Raw genomic sequence first — 20362 nt, 5'->3', positions numbered from 1 at the left:
GGGAATCAAGGTTGGAACTATTATAGGGGTGAAGAACCAAGGAAATATTGGCAAGATTGGGCTGAGCAGGATGATCAGGAGGAGGACCATACACACTTGAGTGAAAGCCCAAAATCTAAAGGGAGTGCAAGTAGTCCTCGGATAAATGATTTGCTATCGCGCATACTCAATAAAGTTGAGGGGTTTGATGATTTGCTAAAAGGAATGAAAGATGACTTTTCATCATTCAACAATAAAGTAAATTCCCATGCTGATGCCATCAAAATGCTAGAAGGTATGTTGAGTCTATTATCAGCTCAATTAACATCCAAAACACAAATGGAATATATTGAAAGAGAGTTGGTTGTAGTTACCCGTAGCGGTAAGGTGGCAATAGGGGATATGATGGAAGATGAGGATCCTCAACAACACGAAGAGATCCAAGTTGTGGAGGAACAAGATTTACCTATTCGACAAAGCCTTACTAAAGAACCACAGGAGGAAGCAGAGCAACAAGTTCAAGTTCCAACAGTCATGCACCATTTACCCAAGGTACCTCCACCATTTCCCCAACGTTTGAAAAAGAAGAATGAAGATAAGAAGTTAAAAAAAAATTGTCATTATGCAAGAGCTTATCAATTAACATTCCTTTGGTAGAAGCATTGTTGGAAATGCCGGGATACGCCAAATTCATGAAAGAACTTGTTACAAAGAAAAGGAGCTTAGACTATGAAACGATAGAGGTGCCCCATAGTTGCAGTGCAATTATGACAAATGATTCAATCACTAAGAGAGAAGATCCTGGGGCATTCACAATCCCTTGCACAATTGGCATGCTCCAATTCGCTAAGGCCTTGTGCAATTTAGGAGAAAGCATCAACTTGATGCCCTATGCAATATACAAACAACTTGGTCTGGGTTAACCAAAGGCAACCACAATGAGACTCCTTATGGCTAATCGATCAATCAAGCACCCAGTGGGTATACTCTATGAAATATTGGTAAAAGTAGATCGGTTCGTCTTTTCGACTGATTTTGTGATTCTAGATTATGAAATCGATGGTAAAATCCCCATTATTTTGGAAAGGCCATTCTTAGCTACCGAGAGAGCATTGGTGGATGTTGAAAGCGGGAAATTGAAGTTCTGTGTGAACAATGATGAGGTGACCTTGAATAACTATAAATCCACGAAGCAACCAAGTAATATCCATGTGGTGTCTATTGAGGATGTGATAGATTAGGCAGTGGCAAGTGTGAGTTACTTAATGCGCAAGGATGAACCCCTTGAATTTGTACTTGCCAATTATGATGAATACGAAATTCAGGGCTACGAGGAAGTGGTAGCTATTTTATCAGGATTAGGAGCATATTCAAGGAATCCAATCAAGTTGGATATCAACTTGAAAAACAGAGAAAGTCCCCTTCCAAAGCCATCGACAAAAGAACCACCAAATCTAGAGTTAAAAGCCCTACCTTCTCATCTCAAATATGCTTTCTTAGGAGCCAATAATACTTTGCCAGTCATTATTGCCGCCAATCTGCTTTAAAAATCAGGCGAAATTGCTCATTGAAGTAATGTGGAAGCATATAAAAGCTATTGGATGGACAGTAGCCGATATAGTAGGAATTCCTCCAGGCATCTGTACTCACATTATTCGGCTCGACAGTGAATGTAAACCTAGTGTGGAACATCAACGGAGATTGAACCCTCTAATGTAAGAGGTAGTAAAAAAGGAGACCATCAAGTGGCTAGATGTGGGAGTGATCTACCCTACTGCAAATAGTAAGTGGGTAAGTCCGGTGCAATGTGTACGGAAAAATTGGGTATTTTAAAGGAGAACTTGTGTAAACAAGACCAGTGACTGGGTGGAGAGTATGCATGGACTACCTAAAGCTTAACTCATGGATCGAGAATGATCATTTTCCAATGCCTTTTATGGATCAGATGCTTGACCGGTTATTAGAAAGTGGGTGGTATTATTTTCTGGATGGGTACTCTGGTTACAATCAAATATCTATTGCGCCAGAAGATCAAGAGAAAATCACTTTTACTTGCCCTTATGGAATATTCACATTCAAAAGGATGTCATTCGGGCTATGTAATTCCCAAACAACATTTCAGCGTTGTATGCTGTCTATTTTTGTAGATATGGTCTAAGACTCTATGGAGGTGTTCATGGACGACTTCTCAGTCGTAGGGGATATATTCGAAGAGTACTGCTTGACTTACTTAGGACATGTACTCCAAACATGCGTTGAAATGAATCTGGTTTTGAATTGGGAGAAATGTCACTTTATGGTAAAAGAAGATATTGTTCTTAGGCATAAGGTGTCACAAAAGGGGCTGGAAGTTGACAAGGCGAAAATTGAGGTCATTGAGAAATTACCCCCCAATTTCAGTAAAGGGTGTCCGCAGCTTCTTGGGACATGCAGGATTTTACAGAAGGTTCATTAAAGACTTCTCAAAGATTGCACTCCCATTATGCAAACTCTTAGAGAAGGAAGTGAAATTCCACTTTAATGATTCTTGTGTGGCTGCATTTTAGTGTTTGAAAGACAAACTAATATCCACTCCAATTATCATCAGCCCTAATTGGTCCGAATCTTTTGAGCTAATGTGTGATGCTAGCGGTATGGCACTGGGGTTGTGTTGGGGCAAAAGAGCAACAAACTGTTTCACCCAATCTACTATGCAAGCAAGACTCGAAATAGTGCCCAACAAAATTATACGGTCACCGAACAAGAGTTTCCTGCAGTAGTCTATGCATTTGAAAATTTTAGGGCATACTTACTGAGCACCAAAGTAGTTGTGCACACTGATCATGCTGCACTCTAGTACTTGATGGCAAAGAAAGATGCAAAACCACGATTGATTACGTGGGTACTACTATTACAAGAATTTGATTTTGAGGTAAACGATCGAAAAGGATGCGAAAATCAAGTGGATGATCATTTATCAAGGCTGGAAGCAAGGTCGACTGTTGAGAATGAGGTTGACATAGACGATTCTTTCCCCGATGAACGGGTGTTTGCAATATCCCTCAAGCATACGCAATGGTATGCAGATTTTGCAAATTACATTATGTGTGGCCTAATGCCGAATGAGTTGACCTTTTACCAATAGAAAAGATTCTTGTTCAATGTTAAAAAGTACTTTTGGGATGAACCATACTTGTTCCAAGAGTATGCTGATCATGTCATTAGGTGTGTTCCGGAAGAAGAAGCAGTAGAAATTCTCCATTGTTGTCATACATCTCCAGTAGGAGGTCACCATGGTGGTGTTCGCACCGCCGCTAAAGTTCTCCAGAGTGGATACTACTGGCCGTCACTCTACAAGGATGCACATGAGTTTGCAAAGAAATGCTCTAAACGTCAGCAACAAGGCAAAGTGTGTAGACGACACAAATTACCTCTCAAATCCTATTTTAGAGGTCGAGCTATTCGATGTATGGGGGATCGATTTAATGGGCCCATTTGTGAGCTCGTTTGAAAATAAATATATCTTGGTGGCTGTAGATTGTTTCCAAATGGGTGGAAGCCATCGCACTTCCAAACAACAAAGGAAAAAGCGTTGTCAAATTTCTAAAATGCTACATCTTCGCAAGATTTGGCACTCCAAGGGCAATCATTAGCGATGGGGGATCCCACTTTTGCAGTAAGTGGTTCTCAATGGCACTAAGTAAATATGGGGTGAAATACAAAGTGGCAACCCCATATCATCCCCAAACATGTGGCCAAGTCGAAGTGTCGAATTGGGAAATCAAAAGCATCTTGGCAAAGACAGTAAATGTCAATAGAACTGACTGGTCTAGGAAACTCGATGATGCACTATAGGCATATATGACTACTTATAAAACATCTATTGGTATGTCTATATATTAGTTGGTTTATGGTAAGGCTTGTCATTTGCCCGTCGAGTTAGAACACAAGGAACTGTGGGCATTGAAAGCTTTAAATTTGGACTGGTGAAAAACTTCAAGGGAGAGAATAGAGCAGCTGAACGAATTGGATGAATTTAGAATCAGATCATATGAAAGTCCAGCCATCTATAAAGAGAAGATGAAGAAATGGCATGATGCTCAGATACTGAAGCGGGACTTCAAGGTAGGAGATTGGGTTTTGCTATACAACTCGCGACTTAGACTCTTCCCCGAAAAGCTCAAATCCAAATGGTCTGGACCGTTTAGGGTACCGTGAATGTTCATCAATGGTATATCTAGGGGATTGTCAAGAGATTTCGTTGGTCGAAGTGGTATATCTGAAAGATGCCTAAAGGCGCTGCTGCGTCCTGCCACGATGTTAACTATGGCGGTATTTGGGAGGCAACCTAAATTCCCTTTATTTGCTTTCTTTTTATTATTATCAGTACTTATTTCCTGGTAATAGAATGGTATGTTGTTTGTGCAGGTGAAACTACGCGAGGTATTTGAATAAGTGAAGGATGGCAAACAATAGATTGTGTCGGCGAGTCACCGAACGGGTTGACAAATCCGACCTTATCCGCCATTTGACTCAATACCTCGATCAACACTGAAGTCTATAAAACTCGGCAAGATTTGGAGATTATTTGTGAATCACCAACCATTTCGGTGATCACTACGAAAACCGCCGTTTGGACCTTCCCAATGACTAAAGATTCTACAAAACTCGGCGAAACAAGTAAATGCTCGGCGACACACCAACTGATCCAGCGATTCAGAGTGATATCACCGAGTACGCAGAAATTGGACGGCACTTGAGTAAAGCTGAAACAAAGTGGTTGTGAGGCATTCGAGAAAGTGGTGTGACAATAGGTGTTTTGGGTTGTTTAGCGATGCTGTGGAGAGCTTGCTGAATTACTCAAATGACTCGCTTAACGTCCCCACCTCGCCATCTTTTTAATGCTAAAATGGTGGAAGGTCTACACAGAAAAGTCGCAGAAGAACCATGCCACCCTGACAGATGGAACAACCGCATAACTAGGATCACTTCTTTACCTCTCTATTTGTCTTACTTATTTTTAGTGTTGAGTTCTTTTATTCACAGTTGAGGACAACTGCTTTTATTTGTGGTGGGGTGAGGCCTACTTGTATGTGCTATTTGTGATTCGTGTTTTGTATATATTTGGGTCGTCTGTTTTTAGTTGTGTTTTTAAAAACTACTTTGTGATTGTTTGATATTTTTATTTGCAAAATGATTTTAACCCTTCTGAAAATTTTTGAATTTTTTCGCACATTTTTGCCACCCCTCGTGAGTTGACGTGGCTGTTCTTTTGCAAAAAATTTGAGTCACGGTTTCGATCAATACCGAGGACTTGAATAATGATCTCAATTGAACGAACATGAATGTACAGCTACGATGAGGCCAAATGAAATTGCATAGACAATATGTAAACTCTTTGCATCTCGTTGTGATTAGCCATTTATCTAATTGATTCTCTTGTAATGAATCCTACTAGTAGTTGTTCATTTGATATGTCATTTGCATGTCTTGTGTTTAGATATATTAAAGTCCTTATTTGTATGAATTCTACTTGTGTATCTTCAGTGAATTACATGGTCAAGAAAGGGGTTGATTTGTCATATTACTATTTCATGAACTATATCTATTGAGACGTCATGCTAGACTTGTCTATACGTGTTTTAGGTTAGTCTACGTATTTTGGATAGTCCTATTTACAGAGGGAACTCTCGCAAATCTCCAACTGAAATTCCAAGGTTAACTAAACTATCAGCTTAACATATCATTCGAGGATGAATGATCATAAGGGGGGAAGATGTAACAGGAATACTATTTAACATTGGTTTTAGAAATATATAACCAAATTCTTTATTTATCATTGGTCTTCATTGTAACACCCTGTATTCTACGTGTACTAGTTCTATTTATATGACACTTATAAATTGTCGTGTGGTATAGCTATGGACTCGGTTTCCTATGCGACTATTGACAATAGAATAGGTTTAAAGTGAACTGCCCATAGATTTTGATGCGACCTGATTAAGTTGACGTCGATGGAAGTATTTAAACTTGAGATCATAAGGTGGTATTTGAGTCTAAAGTTTAAATTGACATAGTGTATATAAGTTTTAAGTTAAATTAAAGGTATTAAAGTCTATAAATGGAATAAGAGATTGAGGTGCTTGATTGACTACACTAAGCTAGTAGGTGACAAGTAGGTGCATCACCTACTTTGACTTATTGACCATCCCAAGGGACCAAGTAGGTGCATCACCTACTTTGACTTATTGACCAGCCCAAAGGATCAAGTAGGTGCATCACCTACTAAGACTCTTTTGACCATGTAATTGGGCCAAGTGCACTACCACCTACTTGCATCAATTTGGCCCAAGTTGATTAGAATAATAAGGGGAAGATGAATAGCCAAGGCCCAATCTTTCCAAGCCCACAAGAAATAATTTGAATGGAAAAGTAGGTGCATCACCTACTTAAATGTGTGGCCTAAATTAAAGACACATGTTGGCTGGTGGCAAAAGGCCCAATGTTCTTAAGTCCAAAAAGGCCCAAGTGAAAAGTCCAAGTAGGTGGGTCACCTACTTGACAAATTATGGCCCAAAATGAGTGAGAAAGTCTGCCAAAGCAGGTCCCTTTAAAAGGGATAGATATCAGCTTTTTCCAACCATTTTTACTTTGACACTGAAAAGTGTTGAAGTAGCCACCAATGGTGCCATCAACGGACTGTAGGTCAATCAAAGGACCGTGGATGGGAAGTCATAGGTCTTGGCCTGGGAGATGACTTTCAGTAACTCAAACCATGGAGTGCCATGATGGACCGTAGTCCAATCCATGGACCGTAGGTGGTGCATCGTAGGTGGAACATCAGGGAAGTCTGACAAGTGTGGAACCACAGAGCAAGATGATCGACCGTAGGTCAACCCACGGTCCATCCTACACGTCCTTCATTGATGATTAGAAAGTTGAAGGTTCCAGTACCTGATGAAAATTGTCTAAGTGTTGAGCCACGGAGGGGACCTACGATTCGTATGACGGCCCACGGTCCATAGGTCGAAGCGTTGTTTGAAACCGCCTCCTGCCAGTTATTTCCTTATGTTGTTTCCTGTTTTATTTAGGATTTGTTTTCTATAAATAGGATTTGTAATCCTCATTTTTCGGGGTTAGACATTATTGTAAACTCTTAGTTTTTGGTGTTTTGGAATTAACTTGCAAACTTTAGCAATTAGATTTCGTTTTATACAATTTTCTCTTTGAATTTCAATTGAAGATTTCAAGTTTCATCAATTCTACTTGTAAGTTCATGAATTCCTTTTACCCAATTATGAATTGTGTTCTTTCAAGCATGAGTAGCTAAATCCAAAACTTGGGTTGTGGGGACCATGAGCAAATAACAAAGTATGACTAATAATTAAGTAATTCTTGAATAGTTTTTATGCATGCATTGTTAATTCTTTTGCTTAGAAGTCTTTTTAACAAGTTTATACATTAGAACTCTCCTCATTGCTACTTGTCGGACTAAGGAGGTAGTTAATCAGAAAAGAATTAACAACAGAGATTTAGTGGATGATATGTAATAGTCTAATGTCAATTGGTGCGACAGTCAAAACTAAGTCATATATTGATGTGATTTCTAATCTAGGGTAAAGGTAAGGGTTAGTAAAGCATACACCCGTAGCCGGACCAAGGTGTGAAGTGAAATTCCTTACTTGGAGGACCAATCACTTAGGGATACCTAACTTACGAACTTTGCATGTAAAACATAAGGAAAGTATTACTATAATTAGGATTACTGCGTTAAGAGCTTGTGGGGAACACGTATACCCTAGTTTCTCTCTAATATTGATAACTTAAAGTTTGAATCTTGTCTACGTGTTACTTAATCAATAATCATTTACTTTCTTACAAACCACCACCACCCCTCCTTTATTTACTTGTCTCAAAAATAGTTTGACTAAACGGATATAATAGTAGGTTAAGTTTAAGTCTGAAACATATTGCTCGTGGGATCGACCCCAACCTACAAGTTGGGTTCTTTATTTGACAACGATATCTTATACTTCTTCAGGGAGGTGTAATTTGAGTGTATCATTTACCTCATACTCGCAGACATCATGACTCCATTTGGGTAATAGTGGATAGAGTCACTAAGTCTGCTCACTTCTTGGTTGTTAAAACTGCATATCCAACAGAGGACTATGCCAAACTCTACACCAATGAGATAAGCAGGTTGCATCGGGTCCCCTTGTCTATCATCTCAGATATAGGTCCTTGGTTTACCTCTCATTTCTGGAAATCATTTCAGAAAGGTCTTGGTACTCAAATAAATCTCAGTATAACATTTCATCCACAGACGGATTGTCAGGCAAAGTGTACCATTCAGATCATAGAGGACATGTTGAGAGCTTGCGTGATCAATTTCAAGGGTAGTTGGGATGATCACCTACCTCTCATAGAGTTTTCCTACAATAATAGCTTAAGATGGCCTTCTATGAGGAACTATATGGGCGTAGATGGAGGTCCCCAATTGGTTGGTTTGAAGTAGGTGAAGCAATCTTGACTAGGCCAGATTTGGTTCATGAGGCAATGGAAAAAGTTCAGCTCATTAGAGATAGACTAAAGACAACTCATATTTGTCAGAAGTCCTATGGAGAAGTAAGGAGAAGGGACTTAGAGTTTTAAATCGATGATTGAGTTTTCCCGAAGGTTTCACCTATGAAGAGGGTGATGACATTTTGCAAGAAAGGGAAGCTCAGTCCTAGATATATAGGTCCTTATAGAATCCTTAAAAGGGTTGGTAATGTGGCTTATGAGTTAGAATTGCCACAGAACTAGCAGCGGTTTATCTAGTCTTTCACATTTCCTTGTTGAAGAAGTATGTGGGTGCTTCGACATCAATAGTACAACTAGAGAGTGTAGCTGTGAAGGATAATTTCACTTATGAAGAGATGCCAATTGAAATTCTTGAACATCAGGTTCGTAGGTTGACAAATAAGGAAGTCACTTCAGTCAAGGTTTTATGGAGGAGTCTGTCCGTAGAGGGAGGTACTTGGGAAGCAGAAGCATCCATGATGGCCAAGTATTCTCACCTCTTTCGTTCCAATTCCATTTCAACTTGAGGTAATAGTTCCTCTACTGTCTCTCGGTTTACTCTTATGTAATTCAGTCTCAGTATCTTGTTCCCTCAGTTATTCTTGCATTTCAACATATTTACATGTTTATGGAACTCAGTTCAATTAGATATTAATTTCTAGTAATTAGTTGTAGGGATTGCAGCTCCTTCCGTCCATACTCAGCTTGTTTAGGCTTAATTCCAGGTTGAATGTTCCCAAGGGGAAGATATTGTAACACCTCGGATTCGGGGGAATTATAAAATGCAGCTTTCCAGGACCTGATGCTAGAACCATGGAAGCTACTGATGGTATGTGGTTTGACACACGATCCCTAGGTTGTTTTCGTCGTTGGGTTGCAAAGGTTGAGGTCTCTGATCCCACCCAAGGTCGACCAATATGATCCATGGTTGGACCTACGAACCATAGGTCTGACCTTAGGTGAGGGTCAGCAACCAATTGGAGGAAAATGGTTGTTTAGTCAACTTCAAACGACCGTAACTTTAAGAACAAAATGAACTAGGTGGCCCATGAAATTACAAATTAGAGATAATTGAATCATCTTTCAAATGCCATCGAGTTTGCTAAAATCCAAGCTCGGAGTTAGAAGTTATGCTAATTTTAGTGAAACCCTGTCAGGTAGAGAATGAACGATGACCCTAGACGACGGCCTGTAGTCCAAATGATAGTCCGTTAGTGATGGAATAACGCTATCAAATAAACTTCATCCAATTCTAAGCGGCAACGTTATTAATCAATATATAACCCAACTAAATGAGTTGGGGTTGAATCCCACAGGGAGCGGTACGTGTTTAAGATTTAATAGAAAAGTATGAATATGATCAAATCAGTCATAGGAATAGACATTATCGAATAAAAACATAATTCAAATCAGTGGGTGACACGAATGTAAAAAAAAGGGGTTTTGGGTTTAAATTATCAACTACAACAACAACAAATAATACGAAATAACAATAATGAGACGCATTCTTTGGATGTGATTCGATTATAGGCTAATGTAGACAAATGTGTAATTGCAACTATTAGAAAATAGTTGTATATTAGTGAATAAGCTAGATAGTAGAGGAGATAAACTTTCTCTCGAACATCGACAAGCATGCCAAATTTGAACAACCTACGCTTTAGTCCATTCACTCTCTCGAGCTGAATGTGTGGAAAAGGGTTTAGGATTCACTCTCTCGAGCTGAACCCATGACAACTCAATACCCACGGACCATCAATCAATAATATTTGTTTTAAAACCTCTCTCTCGAGCAAGACAAAAACAGGAAGGTAGAACTGCATTTGCAACTACAATTCTCTAAATTAAACCACAATTAATGATTGAAATCACTTCTAAACAACATTTAAACTAACAATTAGTAATACGCATAAGCTAAATCAGCCCATAATCACATAATCACACCGCAAGAATTGGGATTTTAGCTATACATCATAAAAAGATAAAAATCGTTACCAAATTGTGTTTCCATCAACTGGGTAAAGATTAATTTCATCTTTACAATGGTCCAAATTGAAGAATCTCAAAAACCCACTTCCAATTTCTCAAAAGTGAAAAACTTCAATTCTTCAAAGCTAAGGAAAACTTGTCTCAATACTAAGAGTTCAAAACTCAAAATTACTATAATGATTGTTCATAATAAAAAAATTTGATGCTAAACTTAATGTTTGAAAATATATTTATAGTCGCCAAAAATATGTTGCGAATGACAATTCCGAGCAGTAAGTCGGGATCGCCAATCAGCTCGGCGATCCGCACTTTGGTCAATTCCATCGCCTTTTTTCCTTGGCCTTCAGCATCCTCCAGGTCTGTAACTTTGGGCGATCTAACTCTACATCGCAGAATCACTCGTTGATCTGCCGACTGCTCCTTTCTCTCGCCAACTTGATTCTCTCCTTCAGGGCTTGGCACACTAGAACTTTAGGTGGTCGAATGGCACCAAATGGGCTTGGCGACTAGCCAAATGTACTTGGCGATCACCAGGCTCTCTTTTCTTCCTTCTTTCAGCTCGCTACATTCCTTTTTGCAAAGTAGTGTCCTTGCTTTGTTCCTCAATCCAAATACCTCGAAATCAAGGATTTTACATCATGTATTGGCACAAAATAAGCATTTGAGGACACTAAATCTATACAAATAAAGCCCTAAATGAGTCCAAATCTTGGACTCATCAACACCCCCCAACTTAAACTTTTGCTTGTCCTCAAGTAAAACTCAAGTTCAGCAATTCAAAAAAGGGTGTCTCAAACAGTGCTACACAAGACTCAACTTACTCATGCAATGATCAATTGTGCACTTAAAGATTCAAGTTGTGACTCACTGTTACCAAAGATTCTCAAGCTCACAATACGTGCTTTAAATGCAAGTTCAAGCTCAACAAAGGTACTTAAAGGCCCTCACACAAAGAATGATTTCATATTCACACACAATGGTTCAACACTTTATAGTTCCAGAGGCACATACAACTCTCATACTCACAAAGATGAAAACATGCATGACTCCACCCATAGGTTTTCCCTTATTTTCCAACCAACACTTGTTTCAACTTACTCAAGATCAAAAAGGTAAATAAGGCTTGTATCGGGGATGTGTGTAAATTTATGGTAATTTAGGCTCAGTGGCTGCTATTCTCATGAAATGTGGTATGAACAACACTTTCTTCCCTTTTCTTCAACAATTTCATGCATGCTCAAAATTCACCCCATTATTCAATTTCCATGGAATACCGGACACCCCATTTCTTTTGCAACTTTTACAACTTTATTTCACAACTTTTTTGTTCTTTTTCTTATTCTTCTCTCTCTCTCTCTTTTTCTCTCTTTTTTTTTTAATATGGAGGGATTCCATTTTTCTCAAAACCATGGATCAAAAGGGGGGATTTCTTCACACTTCTTGATTTACCTTCTCTTTTCACCACACCCCAACTTAGGCTTTTGGCCTAAGTTGGCTATTCAAACAAACCACACTTCATGAGGATTATGGGTGAAGGGATAAAGAAAGGTCACAATTTCATCAAGTTTCTTCCAAGGTAAGGCTAAGGCTCAAAAGGTCTTCAAGCAAAGTTCACACACTCACAAGGTAGGCCACAAAAGAGGTATAATGTCAAATTGTTTCACTCTTTAAAATTGTTGCCTAAGATCATTTCAAGAGCTTGCATCACTTAGTCAACCGGACCAACAGGGCAAATTCTAGGTGTCATCACACAAGGTTCACGGTAAGCTCATCACACAAGGCATTGGCACCAATATCAAACAAGACTCCACACTTTCGCTAGTGTGCAATATTCATCACAAGAGACTAAATTCGATAACCAGGTAATCACAACGAGATGCTAAAATTTCACATATTATCTATGTAACTTCATTTGGCCTTATCGTAGCCGCACATTCATATTTGTTCGATTGAGAGCACTATTCAAGTCATCGGGATTTATCACAACCGACACTCAAATTTGCACAAGAACAACCATAATTAAATACACAAGAGGTGGAATATTTTTCCGGAGGGGTCCAAAAATCAGTTACAATTAAAACAAGGACGGAAGGGTCCAAAAATCATTTTCAATTAAAACAAGGAGCCACAAGCTCAAACATCCACAAAATAGTGCCAACACATAATTTTTAGCACAAAACCCAATATATAAACCAAGGTAATAATCACAAGAGGTAGGTATGGAAATACTTCACCCCACCACAAACAAAAAGTAATTTGTCCTCAAATGCAATAAAAACATTCAAACATCAATAAAAATGTGACAGAGAGGGAGGTAAAGAAGGGTCCTGTATAAATAGTCGCTCCGTCTATCGGGGCATCAGTGCCTGGTGCAATATCAACAGTACTAACTCCACTCGGGTCAGCCAAGGGTGTGTCTATCAAAGAGAACTGCACAACTACATCTACCATGGCCTCTTCAATCTCTGTAAGGCCCTCGTAAGAAACCTCCTCAGCAACCCCAAGCAGCTCTTCACCAGTCTCAATATCAGACTCGGCGGCAGCTACCTCCTCAGCTCGAACCTCAACTCCGGTGGTAGCCGGAGGCATATCTGGATCAACTGGCATATCCAGGATCTCAACCTTCCCGAAAATCATTGACATATCAATGGAATTCAGCTGGTCCACATCTCTCCTTAGTTTACATGCCTTCAAGGTGTTTGACAAAATGTCCAACTATGGAGAATTGATGAATCGATGCTTTAAAGCTTGAGTTATGAGATGTATGGAAATCCAGAGATGTGTTGATGACAAACTAAGCTTGTGTATATGTTCATTCCATACGTGAGATTGCATTAGAGCCTAATGGGAATTTTCTATATAAAGTGTTGCATGACCATGCCCGGTCCGGGGGAAAAGAACCGGACAACCATGTGAGAGGTTTATATCTCACCACCTAGGATGCTTGGGGTGTGACCAACATCAACCATGTGAGAGGTTTATATCTCACCACCTAGGATGCTTGGGGTGTGACCAACATCAACCATGTGAGAGGTTTATATCTCACCACCTAGGATGCTTGGGGTGTGACCAACATCAACCATGTGAGAGGTTTATATCTCACCACCTAGGATGCTTGGGGTGTGACCAACATCAACCATGTGAGAGGTTTATATCTCACCACCTAGGATGCTTGGGGTGTGACCAACATCAACCATGTGAGAGGTTTATATCTCACCACCTAGGATGCTTGGGGTGTGACCAACATCAACCATGTGAGAGGTTTATATCTCACCACCTAGGATGCTTGGGGTGTGACCAACATCAACCATGTGAGAGGTTTATATCTCACCACCTAGGATGCTTGGGGTGTGACCAACATCAACCATGTGAGAGGTTTATATCTCACCACCTAGGATGCTTGGGGTGTGACCAACATCAACCATGTGAGAGGTTTATATCTCACCACCTAGGATGCTTGGGGTGTGACCAACATCAACCATGTGAGAGGTTTATATCTCACCACCTAGGATGCTTGGGGTGTGACCAACATCAACCATGTGAGAGGTTTATATCTCACCACCTAGGATGCTTGGGGTGTGACCAACATCAACCATGTGAGAGGTTTATATCTCACCACCTAGGATGCTTGGGGTGTGACCAACATCAACCATGTGAGAGGTTTATATCTCACCACCTAGGATGCTTGGGGTGTGACCAACATCAACCATGTGAGAGGTTTATATCTCACCACCTAGGATGCTTGGGGTGTGACCAACATCAACCATGTGAGAGGTTTATATCTCACCACCTAGGATGCTTGGGGTGTGACCAACATCAACCATGTGAGAGGTTTATATCTCACCACCTAGGATGCTTGGGGTGTGACCAACATCAACCATGTGAGAGGTTTATATCTCACCACCTAGGATGCTTGGGGTGTGACCAACATCAACCATGTGAGGGGTTTATACCTTGCCACCAGGGTGTCCGGGTGTGAACGGCATCCCCCATCCTAAGTTGGGGTTATAGATTGGTTGGATCATGCATACACATATGATATCTACTATTAGTATAGAGTTACTTAAACATGTTTTGACTTCACTTTGATCATGCATCCTCATATTGTTATTCATAATGCCTATGAAACTATTTCTTGTATTTCGATTGTGTCCTTGTCTATTGTTGTGTTGCACCCCGCATACTTAGTACATTCCAAGTACTAACGCATATTTTGCCTACATGATGTCACCATGTAGGGACCGGAGCTACTCTTGATCCTTCTCTTCGTTCACGTGGCTAGTACGGTGCTTATCTGAGTTGTTGGTGAGTCCTCAATGATTCGAGGGCTATGTTATGTTTCCTACTCCTATGTTTTGAGACTTTAGCTTGTAATTGTATTTTGACTATGAGGGGAGCCGGTAGAATGTAAATGGGCTTTTGACTAGTATTTTGTAAATGGACTTCACTCTTATTCTATGATGTCGTTTTGAAATGGTTTGCCCTTAGTCCCTATTTCCCGTTAATTAATGTTGAATGTACTTCCGCGACCGATGAAGTGTGATGACAAGTTTGAGAGGCTTGTTTAGGGTTCCTTCGGGTTCCTCATTCGCCATGTCATGTCTAGGCCCTAGGCTTTGGTCGTGACAAATAATAACGACCTTTAGGGTCGTCACCTCCTCAGTGCCCCCTTGGCCACACTAGTAAACCGATATCCTTGATGCAAGGGCATCAATAGTAGAACTAAAGGGTGTCACAACATTAGCAAAGGCCCTCTTAATCATGCCAGAAATGGTGGACTTCTTTTTTTCTGCCTCATCCTTCAAATACTCCGCCTCAATCCTCCGGATGTCGGTACAGGATGTGGGAGGGTGGGTAATAAATGAAGAATGATGTTGTATGCCATATTTTAACTATTCAAGGGTTGTATCTCAAGTTTTGAAGTTAGGTATTCGGAAAAATAAAAGTTGGCTAAAGTTATCTTAAGTTCCTTTTTAAAGATTTCTCTGAAATTTGGGTCAAATGCCTTGGATGTTTTATCCCAATATATAAAGAGTTATAAGACCTATCACCCATTAAATCGAAGGCCTACGAGTCTAGTTTTCAATACACAAAACCCCGTATCCAACCGACATCGAAGTAAAATGTTATGAGGGTTTTACTACGGACTAATGGGGCAGAATCCGGGTCACGTCCAAAATGTGGTATGTCAGCTTACTCAACGTTTTAAGCCATGAAAATATTTCATTTCACTTCCAAACCAAAGAGAAAGCTTAAGAGAGGGTTCCTACGGAGTTCTTTAATGATGAAGATTAGTTTTTGATGATTTCTACCATTAAACATCACCCCCCCCCCCGTGCCTAGAAACGTGATCTCTACAAGCGGCAATCATTTTTCCCTTCTATTAGCTATGTTTGGAGCTGGTTTATGAAGATATAAATTTGTAGTTATTGATGTTTCTTCATGGTTTAAACTTGGTTAACTAAGGTTATCATCTCAGGACTCTTTTATGATTGTTTTTATGAATTTCTATTGACGTTTCGACAAGTTGGGGCAATATGGCAAATCTGCCGATTTAAGATTAATTATGAACTATTTATAGGTACGTCCCAGCTGTGTATATATAGTTTTTGTGAAACTTAGGACATAAGGAACAACTTTCGTAAGAGAACTACGGTTTTTCGAGCGTTCATTGGAAAGGTATGTTAAGGTTATTCCCTTCGTTCGACATGTTTCCTTAGAGGTAGTTAACGTTGGTGATCTTGTAGATGTAATTGTGAGTGGTTATAAACCCTCATTTTAGGGACTCATAATCTGTTAAGAACGACCCTAAGCTAGGAATGACTTAGAGATTATTCATATATATTGTTTATAGATAAATTGCTCACCTTGAGCCTTTTCAATTGTTTATTGTCGTCCTTAGAGCTATTGTGGTTAGTTGTTAAGCTATGAACTGTCTATGGGGGCTATGATGTTGTCTAATAGGACGATATTATTTCCAAAGAGGGCTATGTGTTGCCCATGGGGCTATATTGATGCCAAAGAGTGTTATGTGTTGCCTACGGGGATATTTTGACGCCAAAGAGGGCTATGTGTTGCCTACAGGGCTATGTTGATGCAAAAGAGGGCTATGTGCAGCCCACAAAACTATGATGTTGCCTAAGAGGGCTGTGTGCTACCTACGGGGTTATATCATTGCCAAAAAGGGCTATGTGACTTCTTACAAAGTCAAGGGGCTACCGATAGGGGTATGTAGATTGATTTGGCACCTTCTAGGCTTATGGGGGCCTAGGTAGGTGGTATGTTGTTTGTACCTGCCGAGCTCATGTGGGCTTAGTTAGGTGATCATTTTTGTATTTTTAGATTCGGTAGCGGATTAGCATGCTTATCTAAAATTTTGATTTCCTTACATGATTGCTTGTGGTATTTTATGATACTTGCTCACTTAGTCTATAGCCTTTCATACTCTGTATATTATTTTGTACTGACGCCCCATTGCCTTGGGGCCGCTACATTCATGCATGCAGGTCCCGACAGATGACCCAGTAGACCTCCTCAGCAGCAGGATTGACTTATATCTGATTGGCTAGCCCCTTTCCTCCAGAGTTACCAGAGTTGGGAGGTTTGTTACCTTTTGTTGTATATATCTTTATGGTTAGGCTGGGGCCCTGTCCCGCCAATCTTTACTACTTTTAGAGGCTTGCAAACTAGTGTGTTGGCTGTATAGCTACGTTATGGCCATACTGGCCTAGGTTGTTGGTTTGCTGAAGCTTATGAGTTGTTTGATGTATTGTATTGATAAATACCTGCTTTTAGTTTTGATATAGATATCATGGTGGCCTCGACGGCCCAATCAGGAGCCAATTGAACCCCTCGAGTTTGGGGTGTGACAAATTTGGTATCAGATAAACGTCATATCCTAGGGAGTTTGCAAGCCGTGTCTAATAGCGTCTTGTTTATAAATGTGTTGTGCATCACATTCGATAAGCAAGAAGCTACCGGGTATGTTAGAATGACTATCCTTCTTTTCCTCACCTCGTGCTATAGAGCGGTGTCTTAAGGGTTGAGGTTTCTGGCTCATAATTGATACTTGTATGAAGATAGAGATGAATGACACCGGACATACCACAACTAGTTAGGGGCCAGATACAGCTGCAGGCGAGGGTACCGGCAATGTAACTTAGGTGGAGGTAGCCCATTGTGAGACCTGGGGAAGATATCTTCTCAGCCCCCCTATAGCTTCTCCACCGCTTCAGGAGCCTCCGAGGGCTACAAGTTTTCGGCTGCATCAGAAATACCACCTCTAGTTCCTCATATTGCATCTGATCAGGATTTCAAGTGCAGCAAGTATTTTAGCACAGTTAGTAGCAGCACAACGCCAACCTGTTGCGCTTGATGTTGCCAGACCTTATGAAGGGCTGGGAAGTTTGAAAGTTCGTGAATTTCTTGCCTTGAATCCTCCACAGTTTACAGGGATAGATCGCAGAGAGGACCCTCAACACTTTGTTGATCAGCTTCATAGGATCGTTAGAGTCATGCTTGCCTCAGCGACTGAGTCAGTTGAGTTAGCAGCATTTCGATTGCGCAATGTTGCAGTATTGTGGTACGAGAGTTAGGAGAGATCTAGGGGAAAAGATGCATCTCTACCCACTTGGGATAGCTTTACAGAAGCTTTCAGAGATCACTATTTGCCTCGAGAGATTAGGGATGGCTGGGTGGACCATTTTCTGAACCTCTGACAGGGCAGCATGAGTGTCCGACAGTACGGGCTGAGATTTGATTCATTGGCTAGATATGCACCAGCATTTGTTGATACGATTCATGATAGGGTGCGTAGATTTGTTGGAGGGCTCGACTTAGACTATATCGATGCTTGTTCTACCGTTGTACTAAATGATAATATGGATATCTCACTAATTCAAGCCTTTGCACAACGCATAGAGGATCGCCGACATTTAAAGTATATGAGTGAGAGGGTCGAGAGATAGACAGAAGAGGGCTAGGCCCACTGGTTCACAGGGAGAGTTTCAGGGTGGTCCCAGACCCCGATATTCTATTAGGCCACCTAGACCTCCACCACAGCAGTTCCAGGGTAGTAGATTTGACCGTCAGGGACAGTCAGGCCCAGGTGAGGGTTAACAAGAATCAGGCTCTCAGCAGCAAAGGGGTTCAGGCCAGGCTAGGACAGCCCCGCCACATTGCGCTACTTGCGGTAGGATGCATTTTTTGAGGTGCGGAAAGGATTCCACAGGTTCTTATTCTTGTGGATAGGAGGGGCATGGGTGGAGAAACTGCCCGACCATAGGTCAGGGTGGTATAGGTCAGTCGACCAGGTCAGTAGTAGGTTCCTCCTCATCAGCACAGTCTACAGAGCATGGACCCCAAACTTCAACAGGTAGAGGTAGAGGCAGAGGTGGATACACTCAAATTACACCTCCCTAAAGAAGCATAAGCGATCGTTATCAAGTAAAGAACCCAACTTGTAGGTTGGGGTCGATCCCGCGAGGAAAATGGTTTAGGCTTTACTTTAACCAACAATTATATTCAATTAGTCAAATTATTTCCAAAAACAGGTAATTAAATTGGGGATTTATAAAAACAAATTGTAAGAATTCAGTAAACAAAAGTTAATTATGGTTGTTGTCAAGATAAGAGAATTAACTAGGTTATATGTGTTCCTCAGAAGCTCATAACTCAGTAATCCTAGTACTAGCAATCCTTTCCTAGTGTATTACATGCAAAGTGATAAGTTAGGTATCTATAAATCCTTGGTCCGGCATCTAGAGAATTTCACCCGCACCTTGGTCCGTCTACGTTTGTATAATTTACTAACCCCTACCTTTACCTCATATTAGACATCATAATCGATGTTTGTCTTAGTTATTACTTCGCACCAATCGACACTAGCCTATTAGATAGTAACACACTAACTCTATGTTGATAATTCTTTTCTTGTTGGTCCGGCAAGTAGCAACAAGGCGAGTTCTAACGCGTGCACTCGTTAAAAAGACTTTTGAACGAAAGAATTATCAATGCATGCAAAACACTATTCAAGAATTGCTTTTTTACTATTCATACTTTGTTAATCGCTCATAGATCTCACAACCCTAGTTGTAGAGTTTAGTTACCCATAATCATATGAACACAAATCATTGTTTTAGATGAAAGAATTATGAACCTACGTAAGAAGAATAATAAACCTAGAACTTCAACTTGAATTTCAAAACCAAAAATCTTCAAAACTAAATTCAGAAATCAATATTTGCTAGATTTGCAACTTAATCTCCCAAGTCACAAAGTAAAACTAGAATAATAATGTCCAACCCAAAAAACGAGGTTTACATGCCCTATTTATAGAAAACAAATCCTAATTTAAAAGAGAATCAAATTAAGGAAAGTTTGTTCAGGCACGCGTCTTCATTCCACGAGACTGACTTACGGACCGTTCAATGGATCTACGATCCGTAAGTCCCTTCCGTCAGCCAGGACTTGAAAAATATTTTAGCTTCCAAAAATCAGCTCCTCTGAAGGAAACGACGGACTTGCAGTACGGACCGTAGATCGATCTACGGCCGTCAGTCCCCTCCGTAGCTCCACACTTGGAATCTTTAAAAATCAGTACTGGAACCCTCACAGTGTCAATCTACGGATCACCAGTATGGTCCGTAGATCAATCTACGGACCGTCAATGGCCACCGTGGTTCCACACTTGGTCAGATTTCCCTGATTTGTCTTCCATACCTTGGCTGCTGATCTACGGTCATCACCTATGGACCGTCAATGGACCTACGGTAAATCAATGGACCTACGGTCCGTCAATGGACCTACGGTCCGTAGATCACCTCTGTGAATGCCCTTCTTCTGCATTTCT

Source organism: Solanum tuberosum, unplaced genomic scaffold, assembly GCF_000226075.1.
Source record: "Solanum tuberosum cultivar DM 1-3 516 R44 unplaced genomic scaffold, SolTub_3.0 scf00199, whole genome shotgun sequence".
Classification (NCBI taxonomy): domain Eukaryota; kingdom Viridiplantae; phylum Streptophyta; class Magnoliopsida; order Solanales; family Solanaceae; genus Solanum; species Solanum tuberosum.
The sequence above is the reverse complement of the archived record's forward strand: the minus strand, read 5'-3'. Positions refer to the sequence as shown.